The 19886-nt window shown below is 34.7% G+C and overlaps 2 protein-coding genes across 2 annotated transcripts in view; one reads left to right on the top strand and one right to left on the bottom strand.

Annotated features, from left to right (window-relative positions):
• Positions 1–12978, bottom strand: part of LOC134655408 (proteasome subunit alpha type-4) — a 102186-nt gene extending 89208 nt beyond the window's left edge. The window contains exon 1 of the mRNA XM_063510870.1: positions 12962–12978. The gene's annotated coding sequence lies outside the window, so the exon portion shown is untranslated. The remainder of the gene's footprint in view (positions 1–12961) is intronic.
• The window catches only part of LOC134655379 (thrombospondin type-1 domain-containing protein 4-like), a 64387-nt gene that overhangs the window by 31274 nt on the left and 13227 nt on the right, over positions 1–19886 (top strand). The gene's annotated exons all lie outside the window — the stretch shown is intronic.

Genomic DNA, 19886 nt, shown 5'->3' with positions numbered 1-19886 from the left:
TTGTGGAAGGGTGCCCATAAGGCTGGCTACATTCCTACGCCAAATGGCGATGCCTATTCTTTGGTCTAGGGTCACTCGGCATTTTATTCTTATTGAGTTTTCTGATGTATCTTATTTTTAAAGGTGTAATTTTTTGTGGCCAGACCCATCTGATAATATAAAGCAAATAAGCAAATTAATGTTGGATGTCAACAATCAATGTTCTTTTTCTACTTAACAAACAAAAAATGTTCCAGTTAAGATAGGCTACATGACTAATTTTCATTTATGGTATCAATCGATCGGGTTTGTTTTTAGAATCAAATGTCTATATGGGACCCATTGCATTAAAGTAACACAAAAGTCAGAAGTTGTAGTCAAAGGCCGACAGTCGCACTTCACTCGCGAAACGCCTTAAACAAAACGATAAGGGAACGTGACGTCAAGGTCTCTGGGAGCCCATATTGTAGTATGGACAAAACAAGAAAATTGCGTTTTTGTCGGTGAAATATTGCGTTTATGTATACAGGGTGTCCCAAGAAGTAGTGATATACTGAAGCTGGGAGGTAGAGGACCTAGAGGGCTATCTGAATCACCCCCATGTATGTTCCGCGATTTTTCAGTATGGTAACATTTACTATCGTTAGATCTCTGAATGGAATTAAAAAAAAAAATAATGCCAAGATAGATAAAATTACCCAGTACGTTTTATTTTTCTAAGCGCCCTTGAAGTTGTGAACATACTGGGTAATTTTATCTTTCTTGGCATTAATTTTTTTTTAATTCCATTCAAAGATCTAACGATAGTAAATGTTACCATACTGAATTGGCCTATCTATCAACTTAGCACACAAAAAAAATCAAGCATCTACCGCAATAATTCACGTCACCATAAATAAAAATCTCATCGTACTCGGCGATAGGTGAAAAATTAAAAAAAATCATAACTCCGAAAATACGAAAAATCGCGGAACATACATGGGGGTGATTCAGATAGCCCTCTAGGTCCTCTACCTCCCAGCTTCAGTATATCACTACTTCTTGGGACACCCTGTATAGTTGCTATACAATATTTTTTTGCATGAAATGTAAAGAATCGAATGGTACCCTTACTTTTATCGTTTTTGGAAGTTAAAAAAAACTAGATTTTTGTAATTATTTTATTTTAATATCCACATTATTGTGATAAATTGCTCGTTTGCTATCTATTTCACTAGATTTCGTTATAAAATTCAACATGTGTCATCATCCCTATTAGAGACCGAAAGTTGAATATCCTCTTCCCGGTTTCGAACAATCTCACGGCCATCAGGACACTACTATCGCAACGTATTATCTAGGCGAACTATTGAAATGCGTTTAAACTCACGGCGGTAAATATGGAGTTAGTCAGCGGCTTGGAATAGTTCTGACTTCGTCTACTGTGACGCGTTTGGATTTGATCAACAACAATGATGACATATAGGTACTTGCCAGAATAATTTTATTTACTCTATTTTAGAAATAAAATGTGAACACAATTCTTCTTGTTTTTTAAAAGGTGCACAAACGATCAATTATTTAATTATTTTCTAAACACCTAACGTACCTATTAATACAAAAATAAAACACGATTCAATTTTTACATTGACATTTGACATTTGATTTGTTTGGTATTAACAAACATGTCATAATACCGTGTCGAATAATATCATAATTTACGGCTAATTTCAACGATGTCATTCAATGTAGTAATAGGTAACTGTTAAAAATAGACAAAAAAGTATACCTATCTCTTATTTCGCTGCAGTTCTATACCTAGCAAATTTTGTCTGCAAGTGATGTACGCATTTTGAACATACGTACATAGACTTTTTTATTTGTTTAATATTCGTAAGGTAGGCAAAATCCACAACGCAAGCTTCGTCAATGTACTTTTTAGGGTTCCGTACCGAAAGGGTAAAAACGGGACCCTATTACTAAGACTCCACTGTCCGTGTCCATCTGTCAGTCACCAGGCTGTATCTCATGAACCGTTATATATCTAAACAATTGAATTTTTACAGATGATGTAGGTATTTCTGTTGCCACTATAACAATAAATACTAAAAACAGAATAAAATAAATATTGAAGTAGGGCTCCCATACAACAAACGTTATTTTTTCCGTTTTTTGCTCCATTTTACGGAGTGGTACGGAACCCTGCGTGCGCGAGTCCGACTCGCACTTGGCCGGTTTTTCATTTATCTGGCACAATCGTAAACATACGTACAGATATAAAATATATGAACGAGTACATCGGCTCAATGATTCGGCGGATAACCACTAATCAAGGATGACAACGCGTCTGCCGCGTCTGATGACTCGCTTCTGCTAATTTTTCGTTAAAACCCATTAACGGAACACTGTAAAAGCTTCGCAAATAGTCATCAACAAATTGTGGCTAGAAGGTCTCAATAACAACTGTTAAAGTGTTGTTAGGGATGTGGCAAAGTAAAGATGTATTGGGCCCCATACATTCCACGATTCTTCTCTTTCCGCACTGACTCTGCCTAGGTATATTAATGACTTTGTCAAAAATATACAAACTAAAGCTGCACTCGAAGAAAGTATTGCTATAGCACAGAAAAAGTAATAGTATTGCTATAGGCTTCTAACTTTATGAGAGCGTAAACGGAAAAAAAAATAAGTCATCGGGCATTTCGTGGGGATAGTCGCTTTCGAATTGGTTTTGATTAAAAAAGTAATTGAACTACAATAGTACAGGAAATAAGATTTTAAAAATTCTATTTTATTTATCAGAGAAATAAAATCAATTTACCATCAACACGAAATTACACATTATAAATATAACTATGTGTACAGGGAGCAAGAAATATTTTGTGTAGGTACAGAGTGCACGAAGTGTAAATGTACAACCCTAATTCGCCGTACTAACAGAGGCATCTTAATTTCAACATACAGCTATTAATCATCATTCAATTGTTCGAAATTCGTTACAGTAGTAGTGGTTATCATTTTCTTAATTGTTTACTCTAATCCGCGACGTGTATTTAATTTTTACTATTGTGTATAATTAGTACTCATGTTTCACCTAAGTATTGAACTTAGTTTTTAGTTAGTCAGTCGAAAACAGATTGAAGAAAAAAATGGATGCTTTTTTAAAAGGGCTTGTCTAGGTGATCAATTTCTCTTAAATATATTTTGTAGGGCTTACAATTGAAAGTACTTTAAACAATAAATGTAGCAGGAATAATGAAGGTCAAAACCAGTAAAAAATAAAATATATTTTTCTCGAATATACATTTACTGGTACATGTAAGAAAATTTTCATCGCATCTTGAGACGTGCTTGTACTAGTCAACGCTAGTTTTGCAGTAATTTTACAAACTAGCGTTCAGTCATAGCATGCAACTATAAAATAAACCTGGGAACTAACGCTAATTGTTTTATGTTCGGAACTCCCAAGTTGAAGAGCATTTTACAGAGAACTCATAAACTGTTTGCAAACGACCATGTCACGTTACTGTTATATGCTAAAAAGCAATGAAATTTAGTACATTTCATACAAAACAAAGTCATTCAAAGTGGCCCTGCCCACTTGCAAGCTTTTGTGCATAGTTTGAGTAGCGTTTACATATCTATAAAAACTTATGGATACAAGCAGCCAACTAACACGTACTTCACCATGTGTATCCAGTTCCATGTCCAGTATGTAATTCTTCCTTCCAATCATCAATTCTTGTAAAGAAGTTATAACTTACATTATAACTACAAATACAAATAATTTCACAAATATTTGAGAAAAGTATAGTACAGTGGTTGCTCTTAAATACTAAGAATTAAAGACTAAGACAAGTGATTTACAAATGCCTGTCTAGGATTCCCTGTATTTCAGGCAGCGAAGGACAATATTAATTATTTATTAATTATTCACTTAATTATAAACTACAAGTAATACACAATGTAAGTCTTATTACCTAAACAAAAAAGAATAAAAAAAAAAGATACATAACTATCTAATTACTTATTCTATATTTTGTACATACCTAGTCGTACTAAAAAATCTTCATAGATCTTCTTTTCTGTATGTATCATTTTTATTTACTTCCCTTGTCATCATCATCATCATGTTAACTTAAAGTTATTCTGTTACAGTTTCCGTTGAGTCACAACATTCATAATGTTCTATTCATTTATTCATAATTCTTTGTCTTTATCAAATCTCCGTAGGTGGCAGAACTAATATTGTTACATCAGGTCAAAACATTTTACTACATTAGGTTATTGGACATGGATGATACCTACTCCAAGTATTAGCATAAAAATGTAGTTTTCCTTGGGTATCGGGTAGCTTTTATTTTTGATTGCGGAATGAAGTCATATGTTTGGTGTGTATTTATCATTGCTCTCATCTAAACTGTCGACTGCGAAGGTTTTTAAAATTAATGTCTATATTCCTCTCATATCACAGAGATCTGAATGTAGGTTACCAAAATAATGAGCCAAGTTGTAGCGTCTCTGTTGTTTAAGACTTTAATTTTTCTAGAATTGGTTATGTTTTAACAAAATTGTTATAAAAAAAGCTTTAGATTAAGATCGGGAAACCATAATAGTCATTGTGTAAAAGGAATTCTGAAAGCGAACTTTTCTCCGCATAAGTATAAGTACTTACAGATCCTGCCAGCGAAACAGATAGTCATTAATCCAAATTGACAGGCTCATTAGCCTAATAGCCAACGCCGATCTCAATTACGACATTTCATCTCAGAATCAATGTTTACTATAAGCAGTGATATGACCCTTGTTAATCAATAACGACATATATCGCTGGAATATGGTTACAGTTACGTCCTTTTGATCGGTTAGTAGATCAGACAGACAAACAATACGCCGGTAGCTGACAGCTGAGCGACGCGTGCGCAGCTAGATGGAGCGATAGCGTTTGTGTTCGATCTGTATTGAGTAATGTCTTCACTTTAGGTGATTCGTGCTCTTTAGTTGGAACAATTGCCCACGTTTTCTTTGGTGTGTACGATTAGGATCGTTTTGAAGTTTAATGGTTTACTTTGGTATTCTTCCAGCAAACATCATGTCTTTGTGTTTCACTTCATTTGTAAAGTAATAATATAAAGTGATAATACCTACTTTAAAATGAAGCGCATGATGTAAGGTAAACGAAACTTACGTCATTGTCAGGGGTCGGACAAAAAGTGCGGATGACGTCAAACCACTTATAGGATGATTTCAAATAGTATTTTTGATTTTCATAAACAATTATCACTTATCATTTATCAACCTCTTTATTAAACGATATCGCCACTAGAAATGAGTAAGTACGTTTTTGACTGACACATTGTCAATCAGATGAACAATAAATTGACTTTTTTTTTGACGTTATTGTTTAGCTATTGTATCTTCACGATTATATTTAGCTAAAATTTATATTTACTAATGTATAAGAAAACGCTCTAAAATGTCACATCTTTACTCGAATATTGTGGCAAGTTTCATGAAATTTATTTTATTCACTACATCACCCTACCACCTGTATTATTAATTCCATGGATTTATTTACGATTATTTTGTTACTTCATTAATACTACTTTGTTACTACATGTCACACGGAAGTTTAAATACAAACTCAAACATCATCCTGTGTGCAAGATTACGTCATTTTTACGTCATCCGCACTTTTTGTCCGACCCCTGGTCATTGTCAATAGAGGTGACAGCAGGGTGTCATCTATTGGACATTAGCATGTCGAGCACTGGTACGTTTACTTTACACCGTTTTGTACATGTTCGAAAATAAATCTGAAAATTATTTAATGATAAACAAAAGCTATTTAACACTTACCTTACCTTTGATCTGCCAGTGGTCATTCATCGCTTCAGACCTAGACTTAGTTGCATGTCATAATATTTCTGGTGCGCGTGACATTGTCCCATTAAACACACATATTAAAACGAGAGCTTACACAAATGCATTGCACTTTACATACCTACATTGTTCGTGACGTTAATGTCATGTGTAAAACGAAACTAGAAAATAATTAGTGCTTGGCGGTTGGCCAATACCGATATGTATTATTATAGGTATTAATTATTCGTGGTAATGGAATTTATATTATTCTTAGCACTGAGATCTACCGAAATATTTATAAATAGAACTTTAAAAGTTCACTGGCATACAAAAATAGCGAAATTTTTATGAACTTTCAGATTTGCTTTCATTTCTCTAGAAACATAAAATGTAACCGCCTTGAAAAAACATGACTGATATTTAAAAGTAGATGTTTAAGTTTTTATTATTAGTTTGATTAGTATATCGCTATCCTAAGTTAGTGACTTAAATGTAAAACCTAAAAATCAGAGAAGCAGCAACAATCTTTAGATATCCCTAAAAATGAAACGAATATTTGAATATAAAAAACTACATATAACATGTTAAAAGTTGTACTCCGAACGTAATAAATCCAAGTTGTTCACTTATCCATATATCTTAAATTACGATGTGGCTCTAAGCTGTAAAAGCAGCGGCTAGGCCGGGCGGGATATCATAATAACAATAATTGACATATTTACTAGTGCCACGCGAACAAATCGAGGTTAAAAGGGACCCTAAATTACAATGATAAATGATAGGGAGGTGTAGGACCATCTTGGGAATTCACTGTTCCGTGTTATATATTCAAATCAACTTTGAAGTAACAATTAAATTGTTTTAAGGTAAAGAGAGGTGACAATAATTTGAATAGTTTATATTTTTTCTGTTTGGCCATCTTGTTCGGTTATGGCAGTTTTATTGCGAATATATTTTAGCTCCCTTCTCTATATTTAATCAAATGTGCATTAGCAACTTATACGATAGGTTTACTCAACTACGTTTTTATTGAGCTGGTCAGTAAAGACATACCTATAAATAATTTGCTTTTAAAGCCACACTAACCTCTGCCACTCGGCGTTAAAGTCGCAATACCTACCACATGTCTTGATTATCATTCTACAGCATGCACAATCGGCGTCTTACTTTATCTCAGTCGGTAACTTCTGTACTTTATTTAAGTGAACTGACCATAGAATTTACATCAGTAGGTAAATAAAGACGATTCAATTTTTCCGTCACCACGCCGATTTTTTCGCCAAAATAGTGTTTTTTATAGGTCTGTTAGTCGACGACGTACGGTATTTATACCACATTGTCAGAATAAAATTTTATATTAAGTAAATAAATGCAAGGATTCATATTTAGTGATGCAGTATGCAGACACGTCTACAATGAGACGTGGACGTTTGGCTCACGGCCACCGCCTGCTTTTGGTCACACTCTCGGAAATATGTAGTGAAATGTTTTGAATGGCGGGATCCCACAAAATGTGTGTGCTGGGTGTTAGTACTATATGGGGGAAATATCGTGTTTCGCGTGGAAACTTGACCTAAAGTCACGTAACTTTTGCATGCGTTATAGACTAGTATCCAGTTGAGATAACATACAATTGAAAATACATTTCATTTGACATACATTTATTCAGACAATAAATAACAATAATATGGCGAATAATCTGCTATACACGCCGTATGATGTCGCTATATTTTATGTAAACTAAAACAAGCTTTGAATGCAGCGTAAATGCAATGCAGATTTTGTCAAGGCACGTACCGCAATATCGTAAAGATATCAGCAGGGATTTGGGTTCTGTGCGTAAGTGCAATTCGTCTGGTCAGATCAAAGCGTACGTTTCTCTTGGCATCTCTTACGATCCACTACCAACAATAAAGTAATCCTAATCACTCCACCGAACCACCATCTGGCTGCGTAGCCAACGTGCCAATCGCTTACGCTCCGTAGCGATCGAAACGCAACTGTCACTGTCGCACTAATATGGAAGAGTGATAGAGAGACTACAAAGCGATTCGATAGCGAAGCGCAAGCGATCGTCACCTTGGCTAGGCCGCCTGAACATAACCCGCTCTAAATCTACGATCTTTTGAGAGTTTAACCTTCGCCAATATTAATTTGGTTTGCGATGCAAATTGCTCTGTTCCATTTATTTTACGGGTGCTCCGTTTGTCATAAATAGTTAAAGGCCAATATACCGGTGTTGTTTGACTTAGCCCGTAATAGATAGGCAATAAATTTAATAGGGATTTCAAATCTAGCGGTCGTAAAGCGTGCCGTATATCAATATCCAGGCACTGAGTTATTAGGATAAATTATTCTGTTGATGTATCCGTTAATGTCTAAATAGGAAGTTAGATAGTGTCTACATATAATTTATAATACAATTCAGATGTCGTATATACAAAAAAGTACACATTATTGTGTGCCTATCTAGGGAAAGCGCTATAATCGTTGGACTGTTCACCACCATAACACTTATATGTAATTAAAATAATATATAGGTATAAGAGTATTTAAATTAAAAGTGTAACTTGTTAGTTATGGTAAAATGTAACTAAATGAACGTAATATGATGAAATTTATCTTGCATTGCTTAGTTTAAAAAAATGATTCCGTGTCATCGTGCGGTGCTAAAAAGCTGTTCTTGGATAAAAACTTGTGCTATCTAAAGATAATCATGTCGAGTCGAGTAAACATGAAGAGCAACATGATGACTTCCTGTCTTCTTGCCGCCCTACTGACTTTCGTAAGTACTTTATGCAAACACTTAGATTTTATGTAACGAATCTAATCTTAGGTTAGTTGCTTGATTAACCTGAATATAAAACTATAACATTAAGTGACACTTATACCTCATTTGGTGCTCTGATTTTGATAGCATATACCTATCTAGCTTTCCATCAGCACGTGCCCGTGACGCATAAGGACCCAGAAAAGCATAGGGTAAGCCGCATATTATTAATCATGTTTCCAATTTATTTTAAGGTATTAAAACTTTTAGAACCATAATTTTAATTATCTACGGAATAAAGTGTAGTAATTTTTCTTAAATTAATCGCTTGGCATGTAGGTACTACCCTACCCGAACATTTTAAACAAAGGTATAGGTCACTAAATATAATTAATTAATTAATTATGACCATAATTTCGTATCTGGCTTGACAACGCTGCGCTAAGGTTGAAGCTATTTGCCACAGTGGCTGAGATTAGAGTATCCATAATTTTAGTTCGCTATAAGGTACCTAATATTTAAATTGAGAGCTTCTAAAAGTTAACACTGAAATGCCTAATTTAGTTGAATGCAATCTTATAAGCATCACAATACCTAGTTAATGTTCTGTATGTGGCTTTACACTGATAATCATGTAGTACGCACCTGGCTTTATACTTTTGGGTTATTGTATTGTATCTATGGTAGAGAGAGAGAACTGTCAGATAGATATGGCGGCGCGCGTTGCCCGAGGTTATGTTCGATTTGATATTATTGTAATCTTAAACTAATCCTGTATATCAATGTAATAAAAGAAATGTTGCTGAAAGCAGTGGTTTGAGTGCTGAACCCCTTTTACTGAGCATTAAATCTGTGAATGATTACATCTCAGAAAGCGGGATTGTGAATTCAAATGCCCACATAGAAATTGGATGATTGTTTTCACCTGTATGGAGGTGCTATATTGAACCATCGCACTGGGAGACTTCCGCACAAGATCGGCCGAAGTGAAGGCATACAATGAATACAAAAGTGCAAGCCTTTGAAGAGCAGAGGCGAGTGGAACTACGCGAAGCGTGATGTCTGTGATGACTGATGAGTTAAAGGCGCGACCACCTGCGGTCATCAAATACAATTTTGTCGGAGGGCTGCTGACCTGCGGTGAATGTGGACGTACATTCACTGCAAAGATAGGTTACGTCAGCCACCTGAGAGCTCACGATCGTCGCTCTCACTGATGACGAGAGGTGCGTAGAAATGTAAGTTGCTTGGTCTTTTAAGAGTTCATTTCATAATGAAAGCAATAGAAAGTATATATATGATACAAGATAGATTTCATATTTTGTACGCTAAACAAAATGATTGACAATTGGTTTTGTTTGCTTACCATAAAAAGTGTTTTAAATTTGCAATGCACTGGATGTTCGCTATATATTGATCTAGTTATTAACCCGTGTTTTTGTCATTGTTTGTTTTTGGACTGTGAGATGACATGTTGGAATACAATGAGAATAGATCTCGACGAGAACGCAAGCAAAACAACCATCAGCTTCGTCACGGTGAGATTGGTGAGACACAGAGCTATTATTAAGAGCCAACATGGTTACGAAGGAAGTCAAAAGGGTAAGGATGGCATTATACAATGCAGGTGCTCAGTGAAGTTAGTTATTAACACTGAGTTGTATAATGATGTTAGTTGAATATTTACTAGGTATTATTACTATTCTTTTTTGGATAGTCTAATGACACTAAAAGGTATATTGTTTCTAATGATGCATGAGTATATAATGCCTATATATGGTAAGAGATAACAAAACAATGTTATGGATCAGTATCACAGAGGTTATCGCCATGATAAAATGATGGGATAGCGAAAATGAGAGGAAGAAAATGATAGCGGGCTAGAATTGTAGGAGATTGGCCCATGACAGTTGTCAATGGAAAGAGTTAGAAGAGGCCTTTAGCAGGCACCACACTTATTTAGATATATCTCTATCTCTATACTCCGGTCTCTAATTCAGAATAAAATAATATAATAGGTAAATGTGCATATAAATTATTTTGGACAAAAGACAGAAAATAGTTTTTGATTTGACAACAAAAAAATAATTATTTATGAACATTTGTGTATGAAAAAGGGATTAAAAAAATGATAATTGAAGATATTGAATGGTATATTCTACATAGGTAGGTACATGCATGTAGTTGCATATCATTGTTATACTGAAAATTATCAATCTGGATACTTAGAGAGAAGCATATAGAAACAATAATGATTGAATGGAATTACACACAGTATGAATTCTAAATTTGAAATGATGCTGGTAGTTTCACATCTATTTCATGCTATTGTTTCAAATGTCATGTATCTCAATAACCCAATTCATTAGTTTATGTAATTCATTCTTAAGCCTGAATTTTGTATATGAGCAAGGTTTATATAATTTAAAGATGAAAAACAGATGAGCAGAATTTTTCGAAATTTTAAATGTTATCGGTTACAGATTTGTCATACATTCTTTTATTATTATTATTTTCGATTGATTGGATGTATGGAAATTTTGCATATTGGACTATAGGGATAGTCCAGGCTTAATCCTCACACCTCACATACAAATCAAGGAAGTTTAAATTAATGATATTAACATTTCAGAATGTAAAAGAGACTTGCACCATTAATGGTGTCACAATTATTCTACATCAATTTACAAAAGAAATAAGTTTGAAAATATAAGCAACAATTTCAAAGCATTATTATTAGCAACATGATGTCTGGTCGCATTGTGGATACTTTTACTGAGATTGCAAATGAAAACGAAAAAGAAAGTTTATTTTCTGTTAACGAGTACAGGTTCATTTACAATGGTTAAGATCTCCTAGTAGGTATTTAAAAAAGAAAGTGAATAATTTCACTCTATTTGGAATTCTTGAATACCTACTTCATACCTTTGAATTGATGACAAGCGGTATTTATATTTAAACATTATTGCACAAAATATACACCAATGTACAAATTTGTCTCTCTAAATTTATAAATTTAGTGCAAGTCCTGTCCGGTAAAAGCATTTGTTAAACGGGATTGGCTAAACAAGAACAGATTACTTTTCCGTGCTGTTGACTCAATATTTGTCTAATAATATTGCATAGTATTCAGTTATATTTTTTTAAAATTTTACTAGGTATTCAAAATTGAAATAAGTAATGCAGTTATACATGCGTAATGTGTGTGTGTGTGTAATGGATGGCGACTAATAAATGATTATGATTATGATTGCAATCCAGTAATAAACCAAAAATGAAACTATGAATTGTTGCTATGAAATACAATTTATTTGTGACTTTACGATTTCATTTGCTTATAGGGTGAATTAAGGTATTGGAATTACTTTTAATTACTTCCAATGGTTCCAATAATATAATAGGTGGGGTAATGTCGATAGTATTTGCTACGGTATACTCCGTGTAGTATACAGTAGTACTTATTTGGAGTGTTTTCTTTCCGGGTGCATGTCACCCCAAGGTTTATTGCTGCGTTTTTGCCGATTTCTGTGGCTGAATCCCTATTACTTTACTATTGTGAAATATTGGACGAAGTTTAGGACGAAACATCAGGACCATCAGGTCATTGAATAATCTGTTTATATAAATAAATAAAAATAAAAAAATAAAACATATTTTAGATGTTATTTCTGAGTTGATGAATTGATGGAATATTTGTTATTTTAATTAATTAATGTTGATGATTTTTGATGAAGATAATGATTGATATCCATGACGACATTGACGTCTGATTACGATCTTAGTAACGATGAGTAGGTATCTAAGGAAAATCTAAGGTAATGGTCCTGATGTTTCGTCCTAAACTTCGTCCAATATTTCACAATAGTAAAGTAATAGGGATTCAGCCACAGAAATCGGCAAAAACGCAGCAATAAACCTTGGGGTGACATGCACCCGGAAAGAAAACACTCCAAATAAGTACTACTGTATACTACACGGAGTATACCGTAGCAAATACTATCGACATTACCCCACCTATTATATTATTGGAACCATTGGAAGTAATTAAAAGTAATTCCAATACCTTAATTCACCCTATAAGCAAATGAAATCGTAAAGTCACAAATAAATTGTATTTCATAGCAACAATTCATAGTTTCATTTTTGGTTTATTACTGGATTGCAATCATAATCATAATCATTTATTAGTCGCCATCCATTACACACACACACACATTACGCATGTATAACTGCATTACTTATTTCAATTTTGAATACCTAGTAAAATTTTAAAAAAATATAACTGAATACTATGCAATATTATTAGACAAATATTGAGTCAACAGCACGGAAAAGTAATCTGTTCTTGTTTAGCCAATCCCGTTTAACAAATGCTTTTACCGGACAGGACTTGCACTAAATTTATAAATTTAGAGAGACAAATTTGTACATTGGTGTATATTTTGTGCAATAATGTTTAAATATAAATACCGCTTGTCATCAATTCAAAGGTATGAAGTAGGTATTCAAGAATTCCAAATAGAGTGAAATTATTCACTTTCTTTTTTAAATACCTACTAGGAGATCTTAACCATTGTAAATGAACCTGTACTCGTTAACAGAAAATAAACTTTCTTTTTCGTTTTCATTTGCAATCTCAGTAAAAGTATCCACAATGCGACCAGACATCATGTTGCTAATAATAATGCTTTGAAATTGTTGCTTATATTTTCAAACTTATTTCTTTTGTAAATTGATGTAGAATAATTGTGACACCATTAATGGTGCAAGTCTCTTTTACATTCTGAAATGTTAATATCATTAATTTAAACTTCCTTGATTTGTATGCTTCATCGTATTCGGCGATAATGCTTGACCGACCACTTTGATGACGATATATGGATGATGTATATAGTAAGATTAATTGATGATGATAGTGATTGACTGAGTCGATGTGCATGATCAATGAATTAATTATTGACGAGGACTGAGACTAAAACGATCGTTGCTACTGCCAATAATTATAACATTTTTATTTTTTTTATGTTTCAACGCTGGTAACCTGGCTGAACGGCCCTTCATTGATGATAAGCGAGGGCTTCGCAGCAAGAGCTGACTGAAGCAAAGGAGGTTAAACTGTTAAGATTGTGCTGCCAGCAGTGGGCAGGGCCCAAGCTGCCGATGGTCAGAGCCACAGAGTGAGGAACCGACGTACATACGCGCCGTGTCCAAGATTACCACTTTCTGCATCTGAACCTTGATCCAGCGACCCAGCGAGAGTATCTCTAGGTGTTGTTCGAGACTCTTCGCTGACATGATTGCTAGTTATCATATTAATATTATGAATCTAGAATATAACTGTTGAGTTTTGGCAGACTGTCTAGTGCAGGCCGTAATGGCAGACTGTCTAGAGCAGGCCATGACTGTTTATTATGTTAGTTTATGTTTTGGCAAAGTTAGGTTATTGTAATATGGGCTTTGTTGTCTGATCCAAATTAAAATATATATATTAGTTTATACTTTGGCAAACTGACCAGCGCAGGCCTTGAAGGCAGACTGTCTGGGGTAGGCCGCGATTGTTTATGATGTTGATGATTTAAACTTTGGCTGACTGTCTAGAACAGGCTTTGATAGCAGCCTGTCTTCTAGAGCAGGCCGTGATGGCAGACTGTCTAGACTGGTCCAGTCTAGAGCAGGCCATACCAAATCAAATTATTAGATTGACTAGGTTGGATCTTGGCAGACTGTCTAGAACAGGCTTTGATAGCAGCCTGTCTTCTAGAGCAGGCCGTGATGGCAGACTGTCTAGACTGGTCTAGTCTAGAGCAGGCCATACCAAATCAAATTATTAGATTGTCTAGGTTGAATTTGGCAGACTGTCTAGAACAGGCTTTGATAGCAGCCTGTCTTCTAGAGCAGGCCGTAGTGGCAGACTGTCTAGACTAGTCAAGTCTAGAGCAGGCCATAACAATTTATACTTTGGGATTATGTCTAGAGCAGGCCTTAAGGGCAGACTGTGGTTGTTTATGATGTATTATGCTTTGCCAAACTATTAGAGCAGGCCTTATGGGCAGACTGTGATTGTTTATGATGTATTATGCTTTGCCAAACTTTTAGAGCAGGCCTTATGGGCAGACTGTGATTGTCTATGATGTATTATGTTTTGCCAAACTATTAAGAGCAGGACTTGAGGGCAGACTGCGAATGTTTGTGACGTATTATGTTTTGCCAAACTATCTAGAGCAGGCCTTAAGGGCAGACTGTGAATGTTTGTGACGTATTATGTTTTGCCAAACTATTTAGAACAGGCCTTAATGGCAGACTGTGATGTTTATGATGTACATATTATGCTTTGCTAACTATTTAGAGCAGGCCTTAACGGCAGACTGAGTTTGTTTATGATGAATTATGCTTTGTAAACTATTTAGAGCAGGCCTTAATGGCAGACTGTGATTGTTTATGATGAATTATGCTTTGTAAACTGTTTAGAGCAGGCTTTAATGGCAGACTGTGATTGTTTATGATGAATTGTGCTTTGCAAACTATTAAGAGCAGGCCTTAATGGCAGACTGTGATTGTTTATGATGAATTATGTTTTGCAAACTGTGAATACTGTGATTGTTTATGATGAATTATGTTTTGCTAAACTATTTAGAGCAGACCTTAAGGGGAGACTGTCATTGTTTATGACGTGTTATACTTTGCCATACTGTGTAGAGCAGGCCTTGAGGGCAGACTGTGATTGTTGATGTTGGTTTATACTTTGGCAGACTGTCTAGAGCAGACCATGAATGTAAATTAGTTTATATAAGTATATTGAAAGATTATCGAAAGAAGGTTGTTAAACCAGGTTAGCTGGTTGTATTAAATTATTGTTTACATGATCTCAGGTTAAAGCATGTGAAGTGAGAAGATTGATTTCTCAATAAGGTTGGCTGGTTGTATTAAGTTTTGTTTACATGATCTCAGGTTAAAGCATGTGAAGTCAGAAGATTGATTTCTCAATAAGGTTAGCTGGTTGTATTGTTATTGTTTACATGATCTCAGGTTAAAGCATGTGAAGTGTGAAGATTGATTTCTCAATAAGGTTAGCTGGTTGTATTAAGTTATTGTTTACATGATCTCAGGTTAAAGCATGTGAAGTCAGAAGATTGATTTCTCAATAAGGTTAATACATACTTACATATATGCAAATAGTCATTGGCTGTGATTGGCTAATAAAGGTCTATAGTCAGAAGTTTACAAAAACTGTTCTTATGAATGTTTGTTTGATATCGATAAAATTGTCATGATATATTACTGTTGTTATTAATGTACAATTGTTTTTAGTGAGAGGACTCACTTTAAATAAAAGGACGGCCGAGCTATAAGCATCACAATACCTAGTTAATGTTCTGTATGTGGCTTTACACTGATAATCATGTAGTACGCACCTGGCTTTATACTTTTGGGTTATTGTATTGTATCTATGGTAGAGAGAGAGAACTGTCAGATAGATATGGCGGCGCGCGTTGCCCGAGGTTATGTTCGATTTGATATTATTGTAATCTTAAACTAATCCTGTATATCAATGTAATAAAAGAAATGTTGCTGAAAGCAGTGGTTTGAGTGCTGAACCCCTTTTACTGAGCATTAAATCTGTGAATGATTACAATCTGCTACAGCTAACGGCTGTAACACGATACAATCGGAGCACAAGAAAGGCATATTAATTGATTTATAAGAACCTATTATACCCAATTAAAGGTTTCTGCCCAATTACGTAACTGTGTCACTTTGAAAGTGTATTCAGACTTTATAAATATGATATGATTTGATTCTACTGGATGCCTAATAAGTTGTGGGGAAAACTACTATACGAAGTGGGAGCCCGCAAAACTTAAATCGAGGATGGCAGTCCTCGCCGGCGATGGCGGGATGAACTGGACTCCTTGAAGGAGTGGCCAGACATATCACTGGATAAAGATCAGTGGAGAAATTTAGGGGAGACACGACAGATAATAATAATAACTAATATTAACCTCATTGCATCGCCCTCGCAACAACCCTTGAGTTCGAGTAGGTAAGTAAGTATATGTATAAATGCGCGACTCGATGCGATTGGTATAGTATATTTAAAATCTGAATCTGTCTCTTGGTTTTAATAAGCAACATTATTTACTGCTGACTCCACATATCACGACACCCATTAAGTAATACCAAAATTAACCGAATAGGTGTTGATTCTATTACATTCGGGTCTGTGACACTTTGATTAATGCTTACCTTAATTCGATTTAACTTATTACTACTTGATTTCCGAATAATGAGGCACTTAATGAAAAACGTAGAGTCGTCGATATGTATTATGTTAATAGTTGCTAGTAATTATGAAAATATTTCGATGTCTTTTGGTTTTCCTTTGATTTTTTTACAGTTTATTGTATTTAAACAATCAAATGACACAAGCTACTAAAGATCTACATAATTCTTCCATTAATTGAGTTGTGTCGCGGCTTATAACAATAGGAAAGTACGTGGTCCAAAAACGTCACCGTTAACTTTGCTGTGTTGACTTAAGTAATTGTAATTTTACGGAAAATGGTGAAATTAAGTGTCAGTTTGACCTAAGTTATTTAAAATGGCAAATTCAACGCAAATTACACTTGCAAAGCCTACATCTAACGCGAAACAGCGCAGCAGTTAACCCTGCCGCGGTAGCATGGTAGGATTTTTATCACCTGTCACTATGCCTGTCACTTTCGCACTTACATACCTGTTAGAAGAGTTAGAACGTGACAAACATAGTGACAGGCGATAAAAATGCGACCGTACTACAGCCGCAGCATGACAAATTAATAGAGATACCAATTATACTTTGAAATAAGGCATAAACGCCAAACACGGCGGCACACGTCACAAATCATGTTCTAAAACTCGCGCCTCTAGACAGCTAATTTGTTAACTCGCTATAAGCCTAATTAATAGTCTATTAGCAGACGTTTTCAATTACCACTATGTGAGATTTATCGCGCCATGCTTTAAGTATTTGCTGATAAACGGGCGAGATCATTGTGATCAGATTAGGGTTATTAATGAGTCGGCGCCCATTCATCGAGGTTCGTGTTATCGATTAAGATAATATGATATTCAGTGTGAAAACATGTAATTGATTATCTGCAGGGCATTTCTGGTTTCTTCTAGTTCATATCATAGTAAAAATATTAAATAAGTAAACGTAGTAAGTATTAAGTTTCTTTAACACAGAGACACCTACTAAAAATTTAAAATTTTCCTCTAAGTAGGGTCATATTATAAATTCCAGAAGGAAGTTTTGTAGGTGGCTTCGATATTAATCTTAGATAAATATGATGAAACGGAATATTTGGTCATTAACACCTTTTTTTGCTAATGTGTGTCAATATTGAATTTATTCACAGTCCATACATATTTATGCATAAACAAAAACTTACATGTTTTGTGACAACTTCATCACTTTATCGGCGAATGGAGTTGGCGCCGTTTTTTATGTAAATACGAATTAAAGCCAATTTACATTCGAATAAAGTCATAAAAGGCAAATAAAACCGAGCCGAAGCTTTTAAACAGATCCTTGAGAGGCGTCTAGGTGTCATCGTTTTGTAAAGGTATCGCTGGCAAACTACCGGCCTTTTGAAATAGGTCGTAAATATCGGTCAGTCGTATGCGAACCTTTTTGCTTTTGATAGCGGCCAAGTAATAAAAAGGCGTGTTCTTCCGAAGGTTTATCAATTAACATACATTAAGATTAGGATGATTCAATTAGTGTGAAAACAAATGACGAACGGGAAATCTGGCATTACAGATAACAGAACCAATATCTAATGTTATCGGGTATTATTAAAGTTTAAGTGACAATTAGGTCATTCTAATATCGATGACATAATTTCGAATTTAAAATAATAGAAACAAAATAATATGTTTGGAATTCGGACGCTATTGCATTATCATGCTTATCGGTCTAATTCGAAATTTAAGATACGTCAAAATGTTGCAAAAGATACGTTATAGTTCGGATATGTCAGTGTCAAAGGTGATATTTTTTCAAACAATAACATCACTTTAGACACTAACATATCCTATCTATATCGTATCTTTAGCAAACGTGACGTAAATATCTTAAAGTTGGAATTAGACCCTATGTTAAAGACATAAGAAAGTTGTTGTAGATAAAATAGCATTTGCACTTTGTTGCAGCATCTTATGGTAACATGCACTTATGCCACATGAGTATTGCGGTACTTAATAGCAGTCTAATGATGTATAGGTATATACATTTATAGTGCCAGGGCTAGGCATCGTTATCTGAAGTTTTAATGCATTTTATTGTATTGTAAAACAGTTAAATCACAGAACTCCGTTAGGTTACTTTAAAGCATCATTAGTCCTAAGGCTTGCGTAAATGATTAAAGGTTATTAATGAATTCAATTAGAAAAAACAGAAGTCGCCGAACAATCTCCTGCATCGAGCCAAATAAACAAAATAAACTTATGCACTGTCAGTGTAGGTCAGTGATCTCTCAAATCAAATAATTTATTTTTCACCTCAGCAGCTCGAACAAGGGTACTTTGCTACTTAAAAACAGTGAGTAAAATCGCATTTTGCTCACTGTTTTTAGGTAGCAAAGTACCCTTGTTCGAGCTGCTGAGATGAAAACTTAATTGTTGGTATATCTTAAGAAAACATGAGTGAATAGAGGTAAGTGATGAAGAAGAAATACATTTTTCGGGTTCTCTAATATGTGAGAACAACTGCTGAGGTGAAAAATTTTGTGAACTACACAAGATCAAAGTTATTTACATCTCGTGCGCTTTTGAGTCCCTTACTACGCTCAAGATTCTAAATTAGTAGTATAGAATCTTTCGCTTGCACGGGACTCAAAATAAGCACTTGAAGAAATATCAAACATTGATCTCTTGTTGTACAAATAACTATTATTAACCGAAAGCTTGACCAAAATTGCTTTCGCATATTCTGCTGTTTTCCTCAATAGGTCGCATTTTTCTACCGAAGCTCGTAAAATTGTCTGATTATTATACATGGACTTTTTGACGATATTATTTTTGGATTTACCAATTTCAAAATGGCGTAGCCATGGGGGTTCGCTAGGTTACACAGTAATTACATATTTATAGGTTACATAGTAATTACATATTTATTGTACAAATTACAATATTGCCTATGTTGATTAAAAAGTACAAAACCGACGTCTTGTACATCCATCTCGAATAAGACACGCATACTATTCTTGACACTAAAAATGTTAATGAAGACATTTGTACTTAAGTGCTTTAA

This window comes from Cydia amplana, chromosome 16, assembly GCF_948474715.1.
Source record: "Cydia amplana chromosome 16, ilCydAmpl1.1, whole genome shotgun sequence".
Lineage (NCBI taxonomy): Eukaryota > Metazoa > Arthropoda > Insecta > Lepidoptera > Tortricidae > Cydia > Cydia amplana.
The sequence above is the reverse complement of the archived record's forward strand: the minus strand, read 5'-3'. Positions and strand labels throughout refer to the sequence as shown.